This window comes from Culicoides brevitarsis, chromosome 3, assembly GCF_036172545.1.
Source record: "Culicoides brevitarsis isolate CSIRO-B50_1 chromosome 3, AGI_CSIRO_Cbre_v1, whole genome shotgun sequence".
NCBI lineage: Eukaryota > Metazoa > Arthropoda > Insecta > Diptera > Ceratopogonidae > Culicoides > Culicoides brevitarsis.
In genome coordinates, this window is record NC_087087.1 from 34,216,984 (window position 1) to 34,230,326 (window position 13,343).

Here is a 13,343-nt window from a genome sequence, read left to right on the forward strand (position 1 = left end):
ATCTGTCTGTGATATTACAAAAAATAAAGTAAAAAATATTTTGTACGTTGTAAGATCATTAAAATTAAGCAAAAAAAAAAATTAGAAAAAAAAATCCTGTAAATTCTCACACATCCACATTTTATGCTAGGCGATCCTCTCGATGTCTCGCCTTTCATATAAATAGCTTTTCCATGATCCAAACCTGTAAAAATTTTAAAAATCTTGAAAACTTTTGAAAAGTTAAAAAAAAATAATTAAAAAAATAAATTTATAACCACACCTTATATTTAAAAAAAAAATAAAAAAAAACATTTCCAGAAAAAAAAGTTTTATTATAATTAAAAAAAATAAATATTATTCAAAAGACCAGTAAATTCCAAAAAAATATAAATAATGTAAAAATCCTATAAAAGAGACACCAAACAAAGCCAACCAATAAAAAAAATAAACCTGATTAAAAAATTAACCTTCGTACAAAAATAAAAAAAATAAAATATGTAGAAAATTCTTAATTAATTAAAAAATTAGCTCTTTTTGAATTTTTCCCCATGAATTATTATTATTATATTAGTTCAGTTCCTCGCTTGATATGAATTATTCTCCTGTAAGACCAAAAAAAAAAAAAAATAAAATAATAATAACTCGTTAACAGCACTGCCGTACAATAATAAAAAAAGAACAAGTAGGCCTTGTTTCATTTTTGAAAAAAAAAATAATAATAATAATTAATGAAAAACAATAAAATAAAAAAAAATACTTGGCGTGACTTGCTGCGAAGACTGATTTAGTTAAGAAGATGAGAATGATTTTTCACGTAAAAAAAAATTGAAGCAATAAATTTGTTATCGAAGACTTGACAAGCTGATACGAAAAAAAGTGCAATAATTTTAAAATTAAAAAAAAAATAAAAACACGCTCTAATTATGCAACTTAAGTTCCTTTACAAAAAAAATATACTTTAAACATAAAAAAATAAAATTATATGAAAGAAAACCAAAAAACATAAAAAAAGAATTAACTTGGTGGTTTAAATTCTTGCTTTTCTTGTAAATATTAAAAAAAATAGAATATAACTTTCTCCAAAAAAAAAAACATTTCATCAGATGAAGGATCAGATGGCGGCAAAAATAAGTGATCTTTCATTATCCATTGCAATTACTACAAAAGTTACATAAAAAAATAAAAGTTATATGAAAAATGGATTTGAACGAAATGAATATAAATAAAAAATAAATTATAAAAAAAACATTAAAATTAATAAAAATTGATCAACCTAAAATAATGATTAAAAATAATTTATCTTTAATTTAGATAGACCAAATATATTTCAAAAAAGAAAGAAAACACTGAAAAAAAAACAAATAAAAAATATACTCTATAATAATGAGGAAACAAAAAAAAATTGATAAAAAATGAATAAAAAGTAAAAAAAATTATAATGCAATAGTTTTCTTAAAAATAAAAACCTAAATAAAAATAATTTCAATTCAAATAATAAAAAAAAATATTTAAAAAAAATTTTTGTAGTTTTTATTTTAATTTATTATATAAGGGTTTTAATTATTTTGGTAAGTAATTTTCATATTTATTTTTTTTTCATAAAATTTTAAAATATTTTATTTTAATATAATTAATATTAAATTAATTAAAATTAAATAATTTAATTAAATTAATTATTAATAATTTATAAATAAATTAAAAAAATATTTTAATTATTCAAATATTTATAAAAATAAAATAAAATATTTAAAAAATAATAAATAAAAAATATAATTTTTATCATTATAATTATTTTAATTTAATATTAAATAAATTAAAATTATATTAAAATATTTCATTTAACCGATTGTGCTAACCGATTATTACCGATTTAAGACAAATCCGATAGATGGCGCTACTATGAAATGAGACGAATGAAATTGATAAATTCAATTTCGCCTCACGTTAATTCAGATTTTAAAACGGAAATGTCGCCATCTATGATTTCAATAACGAATTAAACAAATGGGTCGTATGAAAGTGATAAGTCGCCAGATGGCGCTGTAGGTCTTGTCAACATCCTGTTTGTCGCCAAAACCGGATAATGCGGCGGAAAGTAGAACTAACAGATGACCGTTAAATTTAATTATTAATTAATTAATTATTAATTGTTAAACAAAAAAGTTCATGTTTAATATCTTTTTAACATAAATTTGCTATTTTTATTCGTTTTTCATCAAAAAATTAAATTTAATTTAATTAATTTAATTTAATTTGATTAAATAAAAATTAAAGTAAAATTATCAAAGCCAAGAAAATAAAACAAAAAAAAAATATTCCATTTTAATAAAGATTTATTTATTAAAAACTTCTTAATTCTCTTAATTATTTTTTTTATATACAAAACTTCCATTACAATATAATAAACGTAATAATTTTTTAATTCAGGTTTGATTAATTTTTACAATTTTAATTATTTTATTTTTTATTTATTTATTTTAATTTTTTAATTTTTTTTAAATTTTTTTATTTTATTTTACTTTAAAAAAAATATGGAAACAAAAACATTTTCTCAATATAAATTTTTATTTAATTTTTTATTAATTAATTTTTTTATTTATTTAATTTATTTAAAATATTTTCAAATATTTTTTTATATTTTCACATTAACTTTCGAGGATCGAATAAAGGCTTTTTGAGGATATTTAAAAGATTCCATTAAATATGGGCTCCAAAGGATTTTCAGCAGGTTTAAAATTTTCTTCTCGAAATTAATTAATTATTTTTTTTTGTATTTTTAGGTAAATTTGGAGGAGATTTTAAAGCAATTTAATTTTTAAAAAATTGAGTCCAAAAAAATTTTCAAAATTTTTTTTAGCATATCCTCTTCCTCCTTACAAACTGTACGACGACAACGAGGACGACACATAATAAAGAAATTTCCTCGCTCGTTTAGTAATCATAAAGCTCAAGTATATTACACACAGTAAATTACAACGAAAATCGTTCCGAATATATATGCAGGAATGTCGAAATGAACAAGTTGGTTCTTTCGCGCGATGAAACTTTGTGAGTGTCGGTGTGTGTGTGTGCCCGTAAGAGTAAGTGTTATGATGATTATTATTATGATGATGATTATTACATTTGCTGTTGTTGTTGCTGCACTCCTCCATGTAATAATTTTATGATATATGTTGGGTGAGTGTTTCGTCGTCGTCGTCGACGGTAAATGAGAGAAGAAATATGGCACCAACGACGCTCGACGCTGCAAATATTTGTAGATCAGGCAGCTCAAAGGGTGTGTTGTGTGTGTTTAATGAAGGATAATGAAGGAGTGTTTCGCGTCAATTTATGTTTGACAATTTGTTATGAAAATTCACGACGAACTAATCTCCGATTCGATACGACTTCTTTCTTTCTTTCCAATTATTTGCATCGCAGGAACATAAATCGCTTGCCAAGACACGACTTGAAATTTATTGAATTTACTTTTTTTTTCGCTTTTTCTTGTAAATTGCTCGCATATAGGCACGAAAAATAGGCAAAAGAAAAGTTTAATCAAATTAAAGTTATTTCTTTCGAATCACGGTTGAATTGAACTAACAAATATTGGTTCTTTCGTGGTTACTTGATGATTGCCGCTGCCTTGATTAGTTTCTCATGTGGCTGCATATGGAAAAGTTTTTATCTGATGACATTCGCAACTTTTTTGATGATTATGTGAGGAGGTAATTTTGTGTGAAATTAAATTAGTTTGAAACTGGAGCAAATTCTCGACAAAATGCAGTTAATAAGTGTCATGCATTTTCAATTTTATGGATTTTTGATAAGAAAATCCTCCGTTGCACACGAAAAGACTAAATTGTCATGTGACATGTATTTATTTTTCGCATTTGTTGCGCCGAGAGTTTAATTAAAGTTTAGGTGTTACGTGGGTTTTCTCGATATCGTCGTATGAGTTGAGTCATGTGAAAAGAGCAGAAATTGAAAATTTTTCGATCGAGTTTTTGTTTTATTTTCATAGATTTTGACGGTAAAGTAAACTTCCAGGGGGTAAATTTACTTTATTGTTGAAGATTCTGCGAGATGATGTTCAAATTTTCAGTTTTTGGTACGTAATCTATTCAAAAAATAGTTTTTCGCAAGAAATATTTTATACGAAAATTCTAATGAAAAGAGTTTTGTGGATGAAATATTATTAATTGGTTTCTTTAGTTGGAATTTTGTATCGAAAATTTCATGAAAATTTGTGTCGATCGTAAATTAATTGGATTATTGTTTCTATTTTTAATCAAGAAAAAGATTTTTGTTGGAAGCAATTTTTTCTTTGAAGTGAAGAAAATATTTTTTATGTTTTTTGTACTTTTTAAAAATATTTTTTTAAACATCTTAAATTTTTTAATTAATAAAAAAATTAATTAAATAATTTTATTTTTTATTATTATTATTTTTATTTTAAAATATTAAAATTTTATTATTAAAAAAATATTTTTCTTTTAATTAATTTTTTTGAAAAATATCCATTTATTTAAAATAATTTTAAATTTTGCAAATTATTTTCATAAAAATTAATTTTTATTTATTATTTTTTTGAAAATTATTTTTTATCAACTTTACTTTTAAATGCCTCAAAAAAGTAGAAAAATCAAATTTTAAAAAAATTTTTTTTTAAATTTTTAAATAAGCTTTCTTGATTTTTAAATAAATTTTTTAGAACTTAAAATTATTTTTTAAAAATATTTTTCTCTTTTTTTAAATAAAATTTTTATTAGGTTTTAAATTCATTTTAATTTTTTATTAACTTTGCCCTCAAATGTCTTAAAATGTTTAAAAAAAATTATTTAAATTACTTTTTTTTTTTTTTTTAATTTTAATTTTTTTTTTAAATTGTTTTTTTTAATTTTAAATTTTTTTTTGAATTTTATTTTAAATGATTTTAAATTTTGCAAATAATTTTTTTTTAATTTCTTTTTAAATTTATTTTAATTTAATTTTTTTTTAATTTTTTAATATTTTTTTTACCTTTACCTAATACTTGAATCGAAAAAATGAAAATTTTATTAAAAATCTTTTTTTAAACAAATTTTATCAAATTTTTATACAAACTTTTTTTAAATAATTAATTTTTTTTAATTTTTATTTTTAAGCTTATTATTTATTTTTGTCTCTTTAAATACATTTTTTGATGATTATTTGAATATAACTTCGAAATTTTTTAAATGACAAAAAAAATCATTTTTAAACTCCTTTTTTTTGTAGCAACATTCAACAGGTTTCCTGATTCCGCTTCACAAAACATTCAAATTCATGATTTTCCAAAAAACTTTTTTATTCCATTTCTAATTTCTTCTTCTTCTTTCTTCAAGAGACGAAATTCTATACGAAAACTTTTAAAACGAAAATTATGTTAATTTTATTCATTTTACATCTATTTACAACTTTTCCATCGTCTCTCGTACTCCAACTCTCGTTTTCTGTTTAGGCGACATTTGATTTGATTTTGAAACTGTTTTCTATTCCTTTTAATCACTCAATTTCCATTTCATTGTCCATTCATTGTTTCCATCGCATTGTCTCCTAAAATAACGAGAACCAGAGAAAAAAACTTAATTAATTATCGTGGCAACAAACACGAAATGTGTCTCACGAAAAACGAAATGAGCAAATGTATGTCAATGAAGAGGACATAAAACTGTGTAAGTCAATAAAAATGTATAATACTCGATTTTGCCTCCATTCATCCTCTCCGCTCTGCAGCAGCAGCAACACGACGACGACGACGACGACGATGATGATGGTTGTGGGTGATTTTTCCCGTATAAGCAGCGGCATGTCGCTCTACGTTTGTTGATATTGGGATGGAGACTCGATAAAATTGGCGCCAACTCAGCCACCCTGCTTTATTGTTTTCTATTTAATATACTCAATCTCCCTCGTTCTCTTCCTATTTTCCTATTTTTTCCTCATTTTCCGTGTTTCTGTGTGTTTCTCCGAACTACGACGACGACGACAAAAAAATTGGATATCTAGAACGTTGGATATAATAATGTCCTCAATGAGTCAGACAAACAAATTTGCATAATTGAAAATGATCCGTTTGGAAATGCTTTGTTTATGCGCACAACCACGACAACTTGTGTGTGTGTGTGCAGCGGCGACGGCGGCATGTGTGTTTTGTGGCAACAATTAAAACTACATGAGTCAACTCTCGCATGAGTTTGACCTAACTTTGTTGGCAAAAATCATTGATCAGCTATAAATTTTTTATCAATTAATCTGTGAAATGGATTGAATGAGCAACAACTGGGTCACAATTTAAAAAATAATTTGTTTTGTACATGTGTTGCTTTTTTTCGTTGTTGTCGGTTGGTTAATGGGAGAGTAATTTCACTTTTTTCTTAATTTTAATCAAATTTAGTGATTTATTTTTATTTAATTTAATTATTTAAATATTTTTAAATTTAATTTTTAATTATTTTGTAATTAATTTAAAGTTTTAGTAAAAAAAACTAATTTATTTTGAATAAAATTTATTTAAAAAAAAATCTATAAAATTTAACGGGTTTTAAAAAATTATTTTAAATCGAAAATTTATTAAGAAAAATTGATGAACTGAAATTTATTATTATTTTAATTTTATAAAATTTTCATATTTATTTTTTTATTAAATTTTTTATTTATTTATTTTAAATTAAATTATTTTTATTAATACATTTTATTTTTTTAATTATTTAAAAATTTATTAATTATTTTGTAACTAATTTTATTTTTTTATTATTTTTAATTTTTTTTTCATAATTTTTTGTTTTTAAATTTAATTTCTTATTATTATTATTAAATTAAATTTTCTTTAACTTGAACATTTTTTAAAGTACATAATATTTATAAATTGAATTTATTATCAATTTTTTATTAGTTTTATTTAAAAAAAAGAGATTAAATAAAATTTAATAAAATAAAATTAAAAAAAAAACATAAAATTTAAAAATATTTTTTTAAACATAAATTTTTTATAATATTCATTTTTTTATTATTAAAATAATTTTTTAATTAATAAAAATAATTAATACTAATTTATTTTTTAAATTTTAATTTTAAATTAATTGAAAAAAAATTATTTAAAAAATTACCTATCTCAATAATAATTTTTCCAAAAGCAAAAGTTTTTTTTCTTATTTCTCACAAATTTTCTTGATATATATTTGATATAATCTCGCCACATTTAATATTCTCGGATTATTTGTTAAATCCATTCGACTTCCTTATCGGGGCAGGAAATCGTCTCCTGCGAAACTTGTAGACAGTCTCAATTAAAAATACTACAATAAATATTTGATATCAATTTTTCACATCGTTTTTATTATTATTATTATCATTATTTTAATGGAGCAGCTCCTTGTTGTCCATATCGTGCCGTACAATAAATAATAATGAGGACAGTGCGCTGCTTGTTTGTCGTCGTTCGACCATCTCCTATTTATCATGATGAAAAACTTTTGCTTCAATATTGATGTCGTTCGTCGTCGTCGTCGTTTTGTGTGTTGGTCGACGAAAACCACTCAATTTTATCATCAATGAAGGATCAGCAACAGTTTGAAAAGTATTTTTCTTTCCCTCAACTCTAACATATTTTTAGAACAAACAACCGATATCCACTTGTGAACTTATGTGGGTGTCCTTGTTTTCCTTTTTTGCCTCGTTCGCCGTTCCCTTTCGTCGTCTTTTTTCCCCGATGAGAAGATGCGCGCGTGACAAATTGCGAGAAACATGTCGTCAACGTAGTTGTTAATATATTTATGTATTCCAAAGACAAATATAATGATTTTGCTCACTACTTGCTGCTGCCGCTGCTGCGGTGTTAGAAAATTAGACGAAGACACAAGAAATACACTTCAAGTTAGATAAAAGATGAGTTTTATGATAAGATTGTGGAAGGTTGCTCGTTCTTCTTGATGTCAATGCCGCATCGTGTCGCTTGCCTGTTTGTGTAAATGAATGAATTAATGACATGAGTTCTCATTATAATATTGCGCAAAATGAAAAAAAAAGTTTTATTTCGCAGAAAATTATTTCGGAAGTAGGATGGCATAGAATGAAAATTTAATTGGATGAAAATTTTTGGGAATTTAGAAAAAAAATTTTTTTTCATTAAATTTTTTTTTGTATAAGGTAAGTTGATAAGAATTTATTATTTTTTTTTTTAATTTAATTTTTCTTTAAAAATTAAAAAAAAATTAAATTAATATTTCAAAGCTAAATTTAATTTATTTCATATTTAATGTTATTTTATCATTTATGATAAAATATTTAAAATTTATCTTAAATCAACATTTATTTTAAAAAAAAATAAATAAAAATTTTTTTAACTAATTTTATTAAATTTTATTTATTTGTTAATTCAAATTAATTAATAAATTAAATTTAAAAAATAATAATAAAAAAAAAATTTTTATAATTTTTTTTTTAATTTTATTTATTTGTTAATTCAAATTAATTAATTAATTAAAAATTACATAAAATTAATTAATAAATTTAATTAAAAAAAAAATTATAAAAATATTTTTTTATAATTTTTTTTTCATAAATTGATTTTAATGAAATTTTAATAAACTTTAGATTTCTTTGAAAGATAATTTTAAAACAGAAAGAATTTTTTATTTAATTTTAAATACAAAAAAAAATAAAATAAAATAAAAAAAATAATTGAAAAATAATAAATAAAAAAATTAAATAAAATCAAAATTAATAAATTTAAAAAATAATAAAAAAATATAGAAAAATTTGAAAAAATAATTATAAAAAAATTAAATTAAATTAAAAATTAATTAAAATTTAATAATTCATGAAATGAAAATTTTATTATATTTTAAAAATTTATACCTTTTGATTCAAACCAAGCATATAATTTTTAATAAAAAAAATACCAAATATATCAATTTAATAAAATAATGGACAAAAGTGACTTTTTACGATTTAACTTACTTCTCTTACCATTAAAAAAAAAATTTAAGACATGATCTAATTTTTTTTGCAAATCATTTTCTCCTGTCATCACGTACTTTATATAAAATGTATCACAACCTTTTTTTCGCCAAATTATCACTTTTTTCTTGTCTCTTTTTTTAAGTCTTGACAAAACATTTTAATTTTCACTTGTGGTTCGTATACCTTTTCATACACACCTGAAAATTTGCTCACCTCGACTAATGCACAGGTAAAATAGCAAATTTTTAGATGTATACCGAAAAAATATGTTGCAGCTCCGACGTCGTCGTCATCCTCCCATATATGTGATGAGCCATCATTTTCACATTTTTTTTTTATTTCAGAGCAACAATGAGGAAGAAGATGAAAAAAAAACCTTACCACTGCAGGGTACACCGCTCGGCTTGTAGTGCAAGATTTATCATTCAGTCACTTTGTAGACGTTTGATTAATGATTGTTGTTACTAAATTGCACTTTTATAACAATGATGAGAGTGTTGCTTGTTGGAAAAATCTTTTGTTTCTTCAAATTTGTGATGATTACGGCGGAAAATGATAAAAAAATATTTTTTTTAAAGTTCTAAAAAAATAAAATTTAATTAATTAAATTAACAAAAAGCTAAAAAAACGAGAATAATCGCAACTATTGTCAAATTCATACAGAAAAAAACGTCAGAAGAAGCGGAATTATGCATGACCGAGTCTCTGTATCATTTTGCATATCAAACAATGTCATATGTACGTGGCGCAACTGAATGATGTTCGTTCCTATTCATTTTTTTTTTCAAATGTTGTTCTTTTGTTCTGACGGAATTTTTACGAAATTGTCTCTAACAATAGTGCGAATGTGTGGTTATATATTGTTCGTCGTCATCGTCGTCGTTTGTTGTAATTATTTGATTATTATTATTCTCAGCTGAATAACAGCGGGTTTGTGTTACGTTTTAATGGAATCGAGCTGCGTTGACCTAATTAAAGAAGCGTCGCTTATATGCCGAAGAAAACGCAGGATTTCACCGAATTACAGTTCGCAGTTCATAATTAAGTTGTAATTAACTCCCGTTTTTCATTAAATGACATCGTTGCGTTAACAGAATGTGAAAAATTATGGAGATCACTATCGGCGGGTGTTGCAACAATATTGCCATGGAAATTATGAATTTTTAATTAATTACGAATGGTTGATGTAACGAAATGAAATGTGATTAAATAACGGGATTACAATTGATTTATTCATATCCGCGGTAAAAGATGTTTTTAAAGGCTTTTAGTTTTTTTTAAATGATAAAATTGAAGAAAATGTTAAAAACTAAAGGACCTGTCGACTTCGTTCTACCAAAAAATATTTTTTATTATTTAAGAAATTTTCTCCTAAAACTATGCAATTAAAATATTTTTTTCTAAAATTTGATTTTTTGACTCCTTGTGGTATGCAATGAAGCTTACATTAGATTTTCTTAATTTTCTTCAAAGTTAAAGGACATATTTAAAAATTTTCTTTACAAAAACCTCTAATATTTAGAGCTACTTATTACAAAGTTTTTCAACGTTACAAAATTTGTATAAATTTTAAGATTCTGAATTCAAAAAAAAAATTTTTTTTAAATTTTTTTTCATTCTTATTAGGTATATGTAGTTTTAACTAAAAAATAAATAAGATTAAAAGGCAACAAATATTCTTTTTAGTCAAAAAATATTGACTTTTGACTTAAAACTTAAGAATATATCATATTAAGTTAAATTAAGTCAAAAACTTAATTTGTAATTTTTCTTTAAGTTTAAAATTTTTTTCTTCATTTAAATTTTCAATTTTTTTATTAATAATTTTTAGTTTAATTTTAAAGTAGTTTTTTACTTCACTTTAAATTAAAACTCATAAAGTCACAAAACTTAATATTTAAAAAAAAAATAATTTTGATTTTTTAAAAAAATTTTTTTTCAAAAAAATTTAAAAAGTTAATTTTCGACTCATTTCTTAAGTTAAAATTTTAAAATCACAAAATTTAATATTTTTATTTAAACTTAAGCCTCTTAAGTTGTTTAAGTTTTTTAAGTCAAACATAAAAAAAACTTAATTCGAAATTTAAATTTTCTTTCTAAATATTCAAAAGCTTAATTTTGACTAATTTTTAAAATTAAGATTTTAAAGCCCTAAAATTTCAAGTTTTTACTCAAATTCAAGCTTCATAAGTTTTTAAGTTGTTTAATAAGTTTTTTTTAAGTCAAATACAAAAAAATCTTAATTTGTAATTTTTCTTTAATTATTTCAGTTTAAAATTTTCTTTTTTCAAAAATATTCAAAAATTTAATTTTTTTTTTAAATTTAGCTAAATTTTTAGCTTTAAATTTTTGTAACTCTAAACAAAACTTAAGATTTTTTTATAAACTTAAGCACTTAAGAAAAAAATTTTCATTTTTAAAAAAATTCTAAAAATCAAACAAATTAAAAGCTCATTTTCACGAATTACCAACATTAAAAGCAATTTACTCCCAAATGACACAATATTTGTTTTTTCGCGCGACACAAATTCAAACACACGTCTAAACTGTCAAAATTTCTGAGAAAATACGATTTCCCCCGCATTGCGTTGCGTTACATTGTAATATATATGCAAAAATTTTCGCAACATTTCCACAGCAGAAGACAGAAGAGAGAGAGAGAAGCATGAAGCACTACAAGCAAAATCCAACGAGTTTTAATCACTTTTTAATGCCATTATTACTATCGTACTCGACGCGCAAAACAAACACTTGAGAATATAATTGAACAATTTATTCGTCATTGCATGTGTACAAACATTTTAATCCCACTCTCCGAGTCTCGAACAACAAATTCACCTTTTTGCAAAATAAATGCAGCTGAAACGAGATAAGGGAATGAATCACAAACCGGAATTTGCCACAAAATTCGACGCTTTTCCGAGTTAATCATAAACTGGTCTCTAAATTTTTTTTTTGTTTTTTTTAGAGACATTAGACTGGATAGAACAACAACAACAACCTAATTAATTGCTCAACACGAAAAAAAAATGTGAGTTGCATGATTTTGCCGAGCCCAGAAGTAACGACGTCGTCGACGACGAAGGAAAAAAAATTGTAGCTATAAAATTTGAAAGGTAGGCGATTAAAATTTATGTTTCAAGACAACGAGCTTGAGTAATTGAGTAGTTAAGGAATTTAATTATTGGTGCAACATGAACAGGACAGAAAAAAACTTCTCTTCTAAACGTGGGTCAATCAAATGTTAATTAAATAAAAGTCATCACACAGATCAAAATTCATTTATTTTAGCCGACCCCTTTTAATAATAAAAGCACGCCAACATGACTCGACTCTATCTGCGAGTAAAAAGAAGAATTTATTAATAACAGCAGTAGTTCAGAAAAAAGTAGATTCAATTATTATCGCATTTAAGTTTAAATTAATGCGTTAATTTAATAAACACACACACAGAGATACATTGATGCACATTTCGTCCAAAAACGATGTTTTATCGATTATCTTTTTTTTTTTACTTCGATTCGTCGTTACGAAAATTGTACGAAAGTCATTAGAACGGAATCATGCGGATTGGAATGGAAAATCAATAAATGCCGTCTTCATTGTCAGAAAATGAAATTAATTTCATTTATTTACTAATTAAAAATTATGTGAAACCTCATTTGTGCTGTTTTCTGTCTTTTTTATACTTATTTTGTTAATTGATGACACGCGATCACCCACCCAAATTATATTTTTTCTTTGTGAAGGTTTTTTTTTGTGTTTTAGGAGTGCTTTTGGACAACAAGAGGGGAGAAGACAACTAACGGCATGATGGTAGGATGGATTTTTATTTGCTATTTTTGGTCAAAAATTTTTTAAAAGGCATTTAAAGTGACCTAAATTTTAGAAAATTTCTTTTAAATTGCATTTTTATGAATTTTTTAAAGAATTGATTGAGATTGAAAGAATTTTTAAAGATATAAAATTAATGATTTTTTAAAGATTTTTTTTTAATTTTTTTTTATAAAAATTTGATCTCGAAATAGAATTGACGATGGCTTTAATTTGATTCTTTATTTTATTTTATTTAAAAAGTCATTAATTGTTGAAAATTTGATAAAATTTTAAAATCAGAAGCTAAAAATTGAATTCAAAAATTTATTAAGAATTTAAATGCATTAAAAAAAAAATAATAAATTAAAAAAAAAATAAAGTAATTAATTAAAATTTTATTAATTATAATTTAATTTAATATTTTTAATAATGAATTTTAATAAAAAAAATATTTATTTTATTTTATTTTTTTTTTGTGCAAAAATTTCAAAATGTACTTTGAGAATTTTATAAATTATAATACAATAAAAATAAATTTAATGATAATAAAAATTATTAAATAACATTTTTTAATTAAATTA